Here is a 16,471-nt window from a genome sequence, read left to right as displayed (position 1 = left end):
CCTCCCTGCACATCCCTTTTCTCTTTTTTCCTCCCCTTTATGTCAAGCATTGCCCAAGTACTGAACAGAGGAAACGAATGATATGCTGGTTTCTGTCCTAGACTTCCTCAGTGAAGTATAACAAGAAAATATACAACAATGTTAAGGTAGAGGCACTATAAAAGAACTAGGGGGACTGACATTATAATTTGGCTTCAAGCAGGTGGCAGATTAACTGACTTAATTTCCTAGCTGGATTCACTCTTTTACAAAGCAGGCTTCACCATTAATTACCTGCAAAATAGTCTCCTAATGGTCTCTTCATAGTCCCTACCAGTCCGTGCTGCCCACAGCTGTTCACATTCTCATTGTATTTCTCACTAGTTTAAAATCCTTAATTTCAAGCAAATCACTCACGCATTCATTCATTCATTCATTCATATCCCCAATGATGAAAATACTGCTCTTTTCTGCCTGTAGGGAGAAGTAAAAAACCCTTAATGTAGCAAATACATCTATCACACTCTGGTCCATCCTGGCTTTCTTTCTTTTTTTTTCCTTTTTAAAGATTTTTTTGGTGTGTACCATTGTTAAAGTCTTTATTGAATTTGTTACAATACTGCTTCTGTTTTATGTTTTGGTTTTCTGGCCACAAGGCATGTGGGATCTTAGCTCCCTGACCAGGGACTGAACCAGCATCCCCTGCATTGAAAGGTGAAGTATTAACCACTGGACCGCCAGGGAAGTCCCTGTGGCTTTCATTTTTAATCCCTTCTATGCTGTGTAGTGCCTTCCTCCTTCCACCTATCATTTCTTATTCATTCCTTGAATTAGCTTACAATACTTAGTACTTTCCTCTGTGAAGCCTTTTCTGACTCCTTGTTCATCTTGGAAATGTTTGGTGCTTCTTGCTCCTGAAGGTGTTTTAAAAATTTATTATTTATTTTATTTTATTTTTTAATGCTTCTTTTAAAGTCACTCTTGTCCTAAGTGTCATGTAGTTATTTTATTTTGATTGACTTTTCAGAAAATATTTTTCATCATAAAGTTAATATATGCTTCTTATAGCATTTTTCTTCCAGAATTTTTTCTATGCGTAAATTTTATAATTTATTGTACCATTTTTAAAATAAAGAAGTCTCTACCTGAGAGATTTGATATCTTTTAGTTTGTATTTTCTTTTCTTAAGGTTCACTTCTTTTATTATTTTTTAATTTAAAAATTTTGTAATATATATATTTCATAATATTCAGTCTTTATATAGAGCTGAAATTTATTTTAGATCCATATTGATTATAGATTATAATATTCAAAGAGCCAAACAATTCTGCTAAAACATATATGACTTTTTCTTCATTGCCTGGACATTGTACTATATTTTTCAAGTGGGTTGCTTAGAATCCTCACAAACCCCTGCAAGACAGTTGTTTTCAAGCTTACTTTATAGATGAAGAACCCAAAACTCTGAGAAGTTAACAACTTGTCCAAGGTCAAACAAGTTGTGGTGATAAAAGAGGGTTCACATTTCATTCTAATGCCAGTAGTTATAGTTTCTGGTTCACTAGGAAGCCTAAATGTAAGATTAGCCTTCTTTCCTTTTTTTTTTTGCGGTACACGGGCCTTTCACTGTAGTGGCCTCTCCCGTTGTGGAGCACAGGCTCCAGACGCGCAGGCTCAGCGGCCATGGCTCACGGGCCCAGCCGCTCCGCGGCATGTGGGATCTTCCCGGACCGGGGCATGAACCTGTGTCCCCTGCATCGGCAGGCAGACTGTCAACCACTGCGCCACCAGGGAAGCCCCCTTATTTCTTTTCAAAACTATATTTTTGATTCTTGCTTGATCTTTCTTACCGACATTAGCAACATTTTAAGTTTTAAAAAAATATCACAATACGATTCTGATTGGATTTTGTGTAATATGTACTTATGAATTAATTTTAGGAAAAGGGTAATTCTATTATATGTTATCTTCTGTCTAAGAATATAGTTTGTCTTTTATATAGCTCAGTAAATTTTAAAATAATTTTCCTCATTTAGGTCCAACATATTTCTCAATAAGGTCATTATATTTTTATTGCTATTGCAAGTAATATCTTTTCATTATATTTTCTAACTAGTTATTGCTTACATATGAGAAGATATTGACTTTAAAAAATATTTTTGTATACATGCTGTAGTTTTAGGGATCAAATATTGCAATGTCTGTAACTTTCTTTTAAATGCCTTAGCAAAAAATAAAAAATATAAAGAGACAGAGAGTAAAATTATACAAACATATAGATGTATGGATAAAATGAGAGAGAAAGCAAATGTGGCAAAATTGTAATAATTGATGAATCTTGGTTTAAAAAATGCAGATGTTCATTGTATTATCCTGGCAACTTTCTTGTAGGTATAAAGTTTCCAAAATAAACAGATGAAAAAAAATCTTATATTTGGTCATTTCATTGAACTCTCTTATTAATTCTAACACTTTCGTGTTGAGTCTCCTGTGTGGTGAGATTCTAGGTAAACAACCATATCAATTGTAAGTTATCAAAATTTTGTTTTCTATTTTCTAATAGTAAATCTTCTTTTACTGCCTTATATCTTCTTGAAATTAGCCAAATTTTTTAAGAATGATGTTAAATGAAAGTATCAGATGTCATTTTGTTACTGTTCTTCCTAAGTTTAATTGACATGCCTCTAAACTTAGTTTCCCTTTTAGGTATAAGATCTATTGATATCTATATTTATCATTGTTTTTTTAAATTTTGTTAAGAAACTTATTTTCCTATTCTTCATCCCCAATGAGGTTTCCTTCAGCATGACTAATGAATTTTATCAATCTATTGAATAATACATTCTTTTCTAATATTACTAAATAATATTTCATTTTCACTAGTAGCCCTTACCGGAAATTAGCAAATGGTCACAGCAAAATACCAGGGACAAAATAAATGCAAAACAAATATTTGTTAAATAAAAAGAAGAGGCAAAGAAAAGCAAGGAGTAGAGAAGGATTACAATGAAGAAAAGGCGGGTCAAAAATAATCTGCATTTTTCACTCTAGATGCTGTGATAGTTCTGATTTAAGAGGGATTTTTTTGACTAGAATTTTAAATATACCTTTCATTGAATCACACTGTGTAAATGCTGGCACATGATAGGTGCTTAATACAGTTTATTACCTTAACTTTTCATCTGTTTTTCATATACAGTTTCTGCTCCATATGTAAATGCTCATTTAATCTGTTATGGATAACAAGGACATCGTTACTGTTGAAGAAAATGATAGCTAAAGGATCTACCTTTTTATTCACTAGGAAATTAATTGAATTTCCAAGTAACTTTTATTTCAATTGTTACACAGATAAAAAAAAAACTTTATTTCACTTTTCTGATCCTAGTTATTATAAGTTACTTAAATTGCATTAAAGATAATAGTTAATATTTGTTCAAATCAGAAGTATTGACATTGAGATTATAAAGTAATTTTAATCCACATAAATAAAATGAATTTTTATGCTAAAAAAAAAAAGGAATCTGCCTTTGTTTTGTATAACTTTACAATCTCTTAGTCATCCAAATGGAGCCCGTAAATAAAGCCTCAAATGGTTGTCTAGTGGGTTTCAACTACTTTCTCCTTTCAATATACTTTAAAAAATTACGTGGGGTTTCCCTGGTGGCGCAGTGGTTGAGAGTCCGCCTGCCGATGCAGGGGACACGGGTTCGTGCCCTGGTTCGGGAGGATCCCACATGCCGCGGAGCGGCTGGGCCCGTGAGCCATGGCCGCTGCGCCTGCGCGTCCGGAGCCTATGCTCCGCGGTGGGAGAGGCCACAGCAGTGAGAGGCCCGCGTACCGGAAAAAAAAAAAAAAAAATTACGTGGTACCTCTAACTATAATTACCCAAACCAAATTACAGTTTTTTCCCCTTTAGTATACTTTTCATGATACACTGCATTGGAGGCAATTTATAAGAAACCTTAACTTTTAGATAACAAACCAAAGCAACATTAAAATGAAGTCAAATAAAAATTAGATACACGGATCATAAAAATTGCATAGTTCCTGTAAATGCTGGATAAGGAGGCTATGTTTCCAAACACTGGAAAAGTAAGGAAGATGCACTTTAAATAGAAACTTTTTATTTTTTTAAAATAGAAACTGTTTATTTTTAAACAGAAACTTTTAAAAACTTTTTAAAATAGAAACTTTTTCATTCACCTTGTTTCCATTTTCTGTTTAAGAAGGCCACACAGTGGTGGTTCCTACCCATTCAGTGAACTGAACGGTGGGGCTGCAGACCAGTCCCCAGTGGCAGGCTGAGGTCCAGTCTTCATCAGGGAACTGCTGGATGGGCACAGAGGGCACCTGTGCCTTCAGACCAGCCAGCGACCTCCGGTAAGTACAGTCCATTCACCCTGAAATCCCTCCCTGGTCACAGCCTTTTCAGCAGTGCCTGCTCTTCCTTTTGAACCTACAGGACCTCCGTAGCTGTAGAGATCAGGCGTGGCCGCCCAGAGACGGTGCCGCACCTGCGCAGAACTTCCTGGCCCAGCAACCAACGCGTCAGACCTGCCGGACGCTGGCGTGGACGGCAACATCCGCACAGTGCAAAGGAGGGTCTGTGTGATACAGTTAAGTAGGTTAACATAAGACGCGTCTGTGAGAGGCTGGTGGTTGTCCTGGAGTCAGTACCCACTGGAAGTCTCGGCTCCCAGAAGGCCGCGTGGATCCGGTTAGGGAAGCTTCTAGGTGTGGAGCGCCTGCCACAGGAGGGGCTCCAGTGGCAGTGGCAAACTTCAGCACAGTTCGGGGGACCGGCATTCCTAGAGGATGTGACATTGACCTCAGCAGGGTTTTCAGTGGCAACAATGGCACGAGCCACCAGCAGGAGCTTTTCGAGGTTCGCTTCAGATTAATGAGGTAATGCCATCATTTTTCCTTTTATAAATGACTTGCATTTGGAAATCAAGGTTGGTGCCACCTGAGTGGGCTCCTGCTGCAAGGAATTTGAGGACATCTTGTTTCTTCATTTTCAGGACATCAGGGACCCTGGACATGGTAAATTTTCGCTTTAATCATGATGGGAACCCAGAACAACGCCTTTCTGGGTAGGGTGGAAAGGCCCCTTTAATTTTGTTAGGCTTATTTTATCTGTCAAAGGGAAAGATGAGTAAGTCTTTTGAAATTCATTTTTTGGGTAGTGCTTTGAAAAGGAATAAACAGTATTTTAGTGATAAGCTGATATCTAAAATCTAATTTCACTTGAAATTATTTTTATTATGTCAAGAGTCATATTTGCAGAGAGTACAGTCTATGCATTGAAACATTTATTAAGCATTGGACCAAGACAATGCTGCCATTAGATGTATTCAGAACTAACTGATGAGAGCCGATTCTTTTAGCAAATATGTACTTTGATAAGACTTGCCTGTCAAGCCACAAGTAAAACTCAATGAATGCAGGACAATGTACTGTTGATCAAAAAAGCTTAAAGATGCTGTAAACATTTCAGACATTATCTTTCATTCATCCACCTATCCATTCACCTATCCATCCATCCATGCAACCACTCATGCTTTTATATTTAAAAAAAAATTATCAGACAATAATTTTCTATGCTTTTATTTTTAAAACAATAAACCTGCCTTTTTAGGCAAAATTATTATTTCTTTCTATTGAGAAATGTACATGAGACACAGGGCAAGGTCCTTAACAAGTGTTCTCTAAATATTGCATAGATAATTGTCTAGGCAGTAGAAGTGAGACAGATTGATTAATTCATATTATCTACTAACAGCTATTTTAAGATGGTATGCATCCAGAATTTCCCTATGTAGTTTCAAATTTCATATAATTGTTTGAATCCATATAAAAATGAATTTGCCTTGGGATAGCATATTTTAGGAGGAATTTTACCATCTTGTTGTTGATATAGAGACATGTGGACTAAAAGATGGTATAGTTAGTAAATTTTTAGCTATTTAAACAGTGTTTCCAGAGTGTTGATTAATGGACCAGTACTAACCTGGAGGTGATATCTCCAGTGGCATATCAAGAGTGTCTATCCTATATACTTCTTCCTTAAAGTTCATATAAATAATTTGAATGAAGACTTAGATACATTGTGTTTGTAGAAGAAGCAGAATTGAGAGATATATATGAAAACACTGAACCCATCAAATCAATATGTGACAAAATCAACACAATGAAGTTTAATAGTCACACACTCACACACACAATGTAAGATATGTAAATATGCAGTCTTCCATTTTGGTTAACAGTATCAAGTGGAAGTATATATATCAGGATTATCTCTTTTTTTAAAAAAATCTGAGCTCTATCCTAATAAGAACTGAAAACAGAGCAATAGTTATCAATAAACATGCTTGTTATACAGTGTTATAATAGTGAACTATTTAAAATAAGTAAATGTCCAAATGAGGAAATTAGTTACTATAATCATGATATATTCACTTGATGGAATATCATGCGTTCATCAAAATGAAACTTATGAAGAGACAAGAGTTTCCAACAACATGGTAAGATGCTTGTGTATTAATGCTAAAAACCTTAATACAAATCAGATGCCTTAATCTAAATAAATAATTAAAATGCTATGCAAATAAAAATTGAACAAGTATATTCCAAATACTATCTTTGTCTTTCTACTATGCACTATCTTAGTTCTGCTTTTTGTCTCAGTTTTTATACTGAATATATATTATTTTTTATAATTATATGAATATTTTAAAGTCAGTCACAGAAGTAGTAGATTGAGGATATCTGGCTTGAAAGCAGTTAATCCTGATGGCTAATGACAATCACAGTTTGTTGAAAATCCTGTGCTTTTCATGCTTTACCAAACTTAATCCTTACAACAAACTTTAATTCACTTAAGCCTCACAACAACTGTATGAGGTATGTATCATCATCCGCATTTTAAAATTCAAGCTTAAAGACCACATTATTAGTACATGGTAGAAATCATGCTCTGAAAAGTTAAACATGAGCCTGCAGTGAAATTAATAACAACTTCATAAATTATGATAAGGAAGTAATATATGTAAAGTACTTGCCTCAGTACTAATAAGTAGAAAGCTCTTATGATTAGTTTGGGCGGACACACACACACACACACACACACACACACACACACAGAGGTGATGATGGTAGTGGGGGCTGTCATGGTCACCTTACAGTATTTTAAAGAGCTGTATGGAAAAGAAAGAAGTCTTTTTTTGGTGGTTTCAAAGGATTGAACTAGGACAAATCGTGGAAATTACTAAATGTAAATTTCCATTCAATATAGAATTCCTAAGATATTGGCTTACTTAGCTCTTTATTCCTGGAAATATTAAAACACAGTCTAAATGATCATGTATCAGAAATACTATATAGAGGAGATTTCTTTTGTGTGAAGATTTTTATAAGAATTCCTATTTATTTAAACCTCTGGAGTTCTTTTTAACCCCAGGATCCTATAATTCAGTTATATTTTATCTTTCTTAATTCTTAATTATTTTTCCACATTCTTCATGTATTCTATCAAAAAGTGCATCTACTCCTCTACTGCTTTATTTCAGTGTAGGCAAATTGGAACCAAATGAATGTTCTCTTCATCTTCACAGCTGAATGTTGGAACCAAATGAATGTTCTCTTGGAACCAAATGAATTTTCTCTTCATCTTCACAGCTAGAAACTTTTAAACATAGCAGTTTGTGTTTCAAGTGTCCATTACAAACAAATCTGAGTTTTGGATGAATCTGATAAGATGGATGTTGTCCAAAGAAATCAAATATGATCTTCTTTCCATGTGATGGGGCAGGTGGTGTCTCAGGTGACTACTCTGGGCAATGATTTTGAATTTGGAGCCAAAGCAGGCGGAGACAATTAGCAGAGGCAAATTTTAAGGGTTTCCAAGGTCAGTACACAAGGTAAACAGTCTGGGAATAGTTGCCAAAGCCAAATGGAACAAAACAAGGAGGGTGAACCAGTTCTCAAAGCCAAAAGGGTAGAAAGCAAGAGCAGATTTCTGAAACTTAGAACAATGGAATAAAGACAAGAGTGGAGAAACTCTCCAATCTGGATTTCAGATTATGTCATATCCACAGCCTCAGTAACTGTGGTAGTGGCTGGGAGAGGCAGACACCAGTGCTCACACTAAATTGATACCCTCAGGCAACATTAAGTTATTAAAAAATATTTAATGACTGTATCTTATGAGCAGAGCATTTTACTAAGTACAGTGAAAAATACGAAAAAGAAATAGGCATAGATCATGTCTCAAAGAGCTTAGTTTCTAATGGAGTGGAAATCTATGAAAGAAATACAATAAAAAGTGCAAAAATGTATGTCATTCCTAAATTAAGTAGTAGGGGAAAAAGGACTTAATTTATTGCGTGGTTATGTAAATATGCAAGTGGGCAAATATGAGAGGAAGAATGCGAATAGTTCAGGAAAAAAATTTCCAAAACCTTCCAAAAGACATTGCATCATCTTTTAACTTCCTAGTTCAGTATAATTGTACTCTTAAAATGAATTTAACTTATGAAAGCAATCAACAAATCCATGCCCTCTGCATGAAGTTACTAAAGATCAGAGTGGTTGAAGGACTTGCCCAAATCACACAGCAGTTCTATTTGTGGGAGTTCTGTTTGTCTGATTAACAGGCATTAGCAGGAAATGATTGTTCATGTAAATCTCTATTAACTAGTGGTAAACCACTTTTTGTTAAGCATTTTTATATCCTCATTAAATTGCACATGAATCAGTTTGATAAATCTGTTGTTGTTCAACAGCTGAAAGCATCACAACTGATAAACTTACTCAAAGTGCTGCATGAAAATTTATACAACTCCCAAACCATGTGATGGTTGACTGATGTACGTGCTAACACTGTGTGAAAATGAATTTTGGATTCCATGTTATTTCCTCTGTTTCTTCCTCAGATGTTGTGTTAGGACATGCTTTATTACAAATATTATATCTATCTAATCAAACACTGATAGGGATCATGACAGCCATCTCCTCTCTACTGCTTTTACACTTGTTAAGGGTTCTACTGGGACTCAATACTAGTGCTACAAGATGATCCTGAAGCTTGCATTTATCTATGATACTGTTTAAGTTTCTTTTTAAGAATCATGGAGGAAACTAAAAATGAAAAATATCTAATTTTGGATGTGTGATAGTTTTTATTTTACAGTATCTAATCCTATTTAGAACTTTTTTTAAAAAAATTGAACTTAGAGGACAAATAGCACCGTTTTGCCTGGGTTTGTGTGAGAAATCTCAGACAGAGAAAGGTCAGAGTGAGTTAATGACAGAAATACCAAAAAATACAGCTTTTTATCCCTTAGAAGCTCCTTCTCTCCCAATAATATGGAATTTATAAAGTTCAATAAAGACATATATTCTTTGTAGCCTTCATTTTAGTTAGTATAAATAATTATTTGCAGAACCAGCAAAGTGTTAAAGGAAAAGGGTTATTAATATTATGACTATTTCTGCCAATTCAAAATAATCTTGGGATTAAAGTTTTTTTATTTTCAGTAATTTTCTTAGACAACACTTCAATACTCAAAAACATATGGTGTTTACAATTTTACCCACAGGCTATTTTTCCAGAATGACTTCACCAATTGGCAATCACAGGATTTTCAGGATAGATTTCATTTCTTAATTTTATTTCCTCTACCTCTTTTCTCACTCTTAACTCTTTACTGCTATCATCACATCATCCATTCACCAAGATGAGTTAATAAATTTATTATGTTGTAGGAGTAGTAAAATTGCATGTTTTCTTCAACAACCTATATAAAGCAGAAGTGAATTTATTTTATTTATACATATAAATACATAAACATATACATATCATTATATATGAACAACTGTTCTCTCTCCGTCTATATCTATATTCTACATAAATCTATAAATGGATACTTATTCAAGGATATAGGACCAATTTTACTGATTGTGAAAAATCTGGCACAACATTTTAGCCATGATAACTACTCACAACCATGGAGAAGTTTAATTAACGTAATAGTTCCATTTTCATATACTTTGAGCACTAGGACATCTACCCTACCAGCCTGGAATCCAAAGCGTTATAATCAGTTAATGGACATGGAATGAATGCTTTGCTGATGATTGGGGAGTAGTAGTTTCCAGCAATGCTTTTGTGAGACGTACTGTATCTCAGACACTTGTAATACATATTCATTCATTTTTATATTCTGCCAGCTCTTCATGTTGGGCATTGTTGGGAACTTAGTCACGTGGAAGTAAAGCCATTTGTCCAACAGCATACAGATATGAAATGCTCGACCAGATTTTAAACCCAGATCTCTTTGGCTCCAAAGGTCCAATAAAGGAGACTGGAAATGACAAGTTTGAAATGGTGTGTAGTAGTGATCTGTTAAGGCAGGACGTTGATCATTTCTACTAAACCACTATTGACTATTAGAGTGCTGCCCTAGCTTATTGGTGATTCGAGGGTTGGCAGATCATGTTCACTTGTATGCATGTGGTCTGCCCAGTTGCCAGTAAAGTGGAAGGGAGTAGAGTGCAATTGTTGAGTGTTAGTTCTGGAGTCATTCAGATCTAGGCTGGGGCTCAGGTTATATTGTATTTTAGTTACCAATTATGAGCAATTTACTTACCTTCTCCAAGTTTCAATTTTTATCATCAGTAAAATAGGCTTAGTAATAGTACCTAACAAGTATAATTATTGAACTTTATTGAGGTGATGCATGTGAAGTCTGCTGTAAAGATTGTTTTGTATATATTATGCACTCAATAGTGTGCTGCTTATTATTATTATAAAATTAAAAGTTAGAATAGTTATTACTTTATTATAACACAGAAATTGTTGATCTAAAATATTTGCAAGGCAGAAACAGAGACACAGATGTAGAGAACAAATGTATGGACACCAAGTGAGGAAAGGGGGTGGTGGGATGAACTGGGAGATTGGGATTGACATATATACACTAATATGTATAAAATACATAACTAATGAGAACCTGCTGTATGTATAGCACAGGGAACTCCACTTCTCTGTACAATAGAAACTAATGCAACATTGTAAAACAACGATACCCCAATAAAAAAATAAAATAGAAAAATATTCCTGAATGATACAGGAACCCACCAAATTATCATATAGAATAATTATCATAAAAGATAAATGAGTGCTCAGGGTGGGAATACCAAAATGGCAAGTGATAGAGCAGAGCTTAAAGTTCACATTTTGTGCTTTATTCAAATGATAAGTAGACTGTTGCTTTTAGCAGCCCTGACTAGTGAACTGGCACAATGGAAGATTGCTTGATATTCTAAGGTGGAAGGGAATGAATACTTAATGAAAGTGTTCCTGCTAAACATTTACAGTTTAGTTACCTTCTTTGATGAAAAACTAGAGTGCCAGGTTGACTTAATAGGCTGCCCAAAGTTTTGTAGGTGGCAGAGCCATGATTCAACCTCAGGTCCAACCCGCCTCTAAGCCTATGTTCTCTCCATGACTTCAAGTGAACACTTATACGCTCATTGAAGGCTTCCTGCTTCTCTCTACCCAGGGCAGTTTGCAGAAGAGTGCTTAGTTGGTTAGGTAGTTGGTTAGGCATCAAGTGCCGGTAAGTTAACCTTCCAGGATGGACCCTCAGTCAGTGTGGAACAAGAGTTGGTGGATAAATAGTCCAGATTTCTCAGAGTCTCACTGCAGTGAAACATTATTAAGGCATGTTCCACTACCTCCCAGAGGGTCCCCAGCCAAAAGGATCCCCACTTGTCTACAGTGGTAACCCTCACACTAACACACCTTCGAGTGTGTTAGTGTTCCTTCTCCTCCCAATTTTTCTTCTCCATTTCCCTCACAGTACTTCCTGGGTTCATCTCTCAAATAAAATACTTGTACCCGAATCCTAGTTTTCTACTGGAGGGATCTAAACTGAGACCCACTATATAAAACAAATGAAAACGGCACTGCTTTAGTAGAAGCAGCCATACATGCTCTGTGTCCTTGTTCCCCTGAGGAGGCTTCTCTGAACCACTGCTGAACTGGTCATTCCATTGTACATGGCATGGAAATCTCTGGGGCCCACCCAACTCTAATTCTATCACTTTGTGGGTTTTTAGTATTTATTTCAATTCTTAGAACTTGTCCTTGGTAACCAGAAGAAACCTGAAAGCTGATGGTGGGCGAATAGAGGCCTTTGAAATAGCATGCTCAGGCTTTCTTATGATAAGTAAATTGTATTTTTTTTTTTCAGTTAAAAGATAGGTGGAATCTTCAAAGTATTTGCTTAGATAAATGAATTAAGATCTCTGGACTTTATCTGAAAAACACATTAACTTTTTAATAAAAAATTAGGCCAGATGGGATTTTTTTCGTTCCAAGATGTATGATTTTTAAATTCTTCAGGATATCCAATTTTGAAATTTTTAACATACTTTTTTACATTTATTTTTTCTAATTTTAACATCAATCTGTGTTCATTGTAGAAAATTTGAGAATAATAGGCAATGTTGAAGTAGAAAACAAAAATAATATTTTTTCCTTTCATTCTCAGATTCTACTTGTATATATAGATATAAATCAGCATGTACATATAAATACACACATATATAAATATATACTTAAAAGATGAAGATCAAGTTAATCAGTAGTTTGTATCATTTGGAAAACTTAAAATTGTCTCACAATATTTTCCAATATTAATAAATATTCTTCAAACCATTCTATCCCGTAATTGATTTGATCCTTTGTCTACTTTTGAACACTGACCCTGTTTCTTATGTGTTACCATTATATTCAAAAGTTGCTTGAATCTCTGATTTAGAATAAATCCCTAGACATAGAATTGCTGTTTCCAAGGGTAGGAACAACTTTGTTCCTCAATACATTTTGTCTTCCAGAAAATCAGTATATTCCAACTAGAAGCATGTAAGAGTGGGTTTCCTTTTCTTCTTAAAAAAAAATCTAGCCTTGAAGACAAAGATTAAAAAATGAACCCCATAATTAATTTTTAGAAGCTATGCCCAGTATTTTCAAGAACTATTTATTCTAAAACAGTCACTGGGTGTGCTGCTCAGAGCTTACTTTTTGTTGCCTTTGCTGTTGATGGAGTCCACAATTTAAATTTAGTGTTCTTTCCTGGGGAGGACCCAGTTATGCTGCACATCATAAGAGCATCCTGGGCCAGTAGAATTCTGGTGAAGTGTTTCTTATTCATAGGATTTTGTTTATTTCAGGAAGAGGCTGAGTTGGCATGCATTCTCCTTGACATGGAGGAAAGAGAAAGAGGAATGGAAGGGTGACCGTTTGCTTTTGGGCAAAAGAATAAACAATAAAGAAACCTTAGTGTTTCAATAGCAGGTGGCTGAACATAAACCACAACTATGGAGTTAAAAATATTTCCTTCACTCTGTAGAAAAAATACTGATATCTCATTTGGTTGCTTTCTTTTTTTTATTGCAGTATTATGCAAGGAAAGTGGTACTTAAAAAGCCATAATCCATTGCTAGAGGCATTAGTTTCCTTTTACAGTTCAGGTGCAAATGCAATATGCTGTGAAAGACATGCTACATTCTTTAATATTTCTTCTAATAAACAGGGTAGGATTTTGGTTCACATGAATTTTGAATCCTAGAAATTTTCAACTGGGACCTGCAGTGAAGATAGAGATTTAAAACCACAGCAGGAACTCAAAACCCAGAGAACACAGTCCATTATTAAAGGAGACATTTTCGTGCATGAGAATAAACTTACTAAATTATTCTCTCCTTTCAGTTAGGTATTAAGAAACAGTTTAAGTGAATGAAAAAACATTTTGTGGTATCAAAAAGCACTTGAATGTTTCGCTGAGACATTTAATAGTCACCTTTTCAGAGACACTCAGGGATTTTCAGCAATTGGGTTAGAACCTGTAGGCACATATCATGTCGTTACGGGACTTTGCAGGCCTCAAGCACTACCCTCTAAATCTCAGTATTTTGTTTTTCTGCCCTTCTTTCCCTGGTCTGCTCTGTTTATGTATGTGGGAGAGGCCTGTTGAGTGTGGCTGATCTCTCCCAGCTGTGGCCTCTCCGCTCACCCTGATTTCTCCATAGCTCATTTGGACCCAAGCAGTGGTGAAATTGCTGACTGGTGAGTGTGTCCTGCCACAAAAGCCATAGGCAAGACACGGCCACAACCAAAGGAGCATGAAGGGTGGAAAACACCATCTGGACCGTGCAATTTAAATAGCATAAACCCTTCTTTTTTTTCATTTAAGAAAAATCAGCCATGCAGCCTTTTGTTGCTTTCTGCTGTGGCCAGAAACCACTTAGGTTACAATCCTCTGTTAGTAAAAGAAAAAATCCAAAGGGACTCCAGAATATGCATTGCCCTCTTTTCAAGTTTTATGCACAGTTTTTTTGGGTTCACATCTCTGTGGACCTTTCCTCTGCTCCGAGCATAGAAAGTGGCTCCTGACTGTACATCTGTCATCGATCACCCTGAGAGTGCTCACTATGCTCCTTGGGGATTTGTTTTCCAGTTGTTGGTAGACAAGGAGAGTTTCTGTTTATATACAGCCAATATCCCAGGAATGAACAGGGCGCTCCAGAGAGTCCATGTTCATGTACACTTAGGAAAAAAATACAAAAATGCCTCTTTTTGATTCTTAATCAAATTTAGTCATTCTTTGGCTTTTATTCAGTAATGAAGATCCATAGAGTTATGTTGTTATATTCGAGTAATAGTATTTTACAACAAACTGCCATCTGGTTGCTTTTATTTTAACTGACAATCAAGACTTACTCTCTAGCCGTGAGGGTAGTTAAATAGCTGTTTTCTGAGTGATCTGGGTTCATCACAAATAGTATACGTCTCTGTTAAGAAGGTCAGTATAGTAAGTACAATGCCATCTACCAAGGACAATGCTGGACTAAGGGTTAGAGACCCAGATCTGGCACTAATTAGCTGTGTGACTTGAAGCAAGTCACCTAGCCCCTTCGACCTCAGTGTCCTCATCTATAAGAGGAGAATTGAGATCCTCTTTATCTCTGCAAACCTAGACTTCTTCCTGAATATTCAGAATGCAAGCCGAGGAGGAAAGTAGAAATAAAAAGCTGACATTTAATGATACCTACTAAGTGCCAGCAACATGGAAGAATACATGAAATGCTCTACATGTATTGCTGATTACAATCATTAAAGGAAGTAGGTACTACTATTATGTCCATATTATAGGTGATGAAATTGACTTGGAACATTTATGGAATTTCCAAATGCCACAAGAGATAGAGCTGGAATGAAAGCTCAGGTCTCTCTGATACCAAAGCCTGAGTCTTCATAATTTTTGAGCTCTTTTTATGTACACAGCAGTTTCTGTACATTATCCCATTTAATCTTCAAAATAACACTGTAAAGCTGTTCTCATCATTCCCACTATGCAGATAGAAGAATTGTAGCTTAAAAAATTCAGAACCTGGGGCTTCCTTGGTGGCGCAGTGGTTGGGGGTCCGCCTGCCGATGCAGGGGACGCAGGTTCGTGCCCTGGTCCGGGAGGATCCCACGCGCTGCGGAGCGGCTGGGACCTTGAGCCGTGGCCTCTGAGCCTGCGCGTCTGGAGCCTGTGCTCCGCAATGGGAGGGGCCGCGGCAGTGAGAGACCCGCGTACCGTCAAAAAAAAAAAAAAAAAATTCAGAACCCTACTAAGAGTGACAGGGGAGATGCTGAGCAGGAAAGCCAAGATTCATTCCTTAATCAGTCTTATTCTAGCAACCAAGTCCTTTTTACCACAGCAGTTGGATGCCTGGGCATACCCAACTATGTTGCATAAGTAGGTAGCATTTTGTTTAAAAAATTGGATTTGACTTTAGATTGGCACATTCAAATTCATTAGGGCAAATGTTAGGTAATGACATGGAAAATATTATTTATTTTCATAATCTTTGGACAAGGCAATAGAACAAGTAGGTTAAGCTCCAAACCCCAAACAAAACCTTGGAGGACCTGTAGGATTGATGGGGGAGAGTCACTAAGATCAGACCCATGCTGTTAATTTTTATAAAGTAGCCTTTTGAAAGTCAGATAGTTTAAGAGTTCAAAAGTTCACTTTGGAAAAGATAAGTAGACACTATCTTGAAATCTGGAGAATATCATAAAACATCTGATTTCTCTTCTTTTTTTAACAACACTTTCTATAAAGGCATGAATATAAGTGGGTAGTGCATATTAGGATCTTATCAATGATCATTATCAGAGAGGTTGAAGATAAGGATATAATCCATTAGTATCAACCTCAACAAGGCTAGTTTGTCAGTAAGTGCAGTAGCACTTAACTAGTATTGTTGATGGTTTCCAAACCTGGTTGATCAGAATCATTTGGGAAGTGTTAAAAAAAATTCAGATTTCTGAGCTTCCCTCCAGTTATATTGAATAAGAATCACTAGCAGGTATGCCCAGGGCACCTGTATTTTTCAAAATCTCCCCATATAGTACTGATGTGCAGCCAGG

The 16,471-nt window shown here is 36.1% G+C and overlaps 1 long non-coding RNA gene across 2 annotated transcripts in view; it reads left to right on the top strand.

Moving 5' to 3' along the window:
• Positions 1-4,461: 4,461 nt before the first annotated feature.
• LOC307181879 overlaps positions 4,462-16,471 on the top strand; it is a 52,309-nt gene continuing 40,299 nt past the window's right edge. For both annotated transcript variants that reach the window (XR_013827073.1, XR_013827074.1), the window contains exon 1: positions 4,462-4,887. This is a non-coding gene — a long non-coding RNA (uncharacterized lncRNA). The remainder of the gene's footprint in view (positions 4,888-16,471) is intronic.

The sequence above is a fragment of the Stenella coeruleoalba genome (genome assembly GCF_951394435.1).
Source record: "Stenella coeruleoalba genome assembly, chromosome: 2".
Classification (NCBI taxonomy): Eukaryota; Metazoa; Chordata; class Mammalia; order Artiodactyla; family Delphinidae; genus Stenella; species Stenella coeruleoalba.
This window is presented reverse-complemented; position numbering and strand designations above follow the sequence as displayed.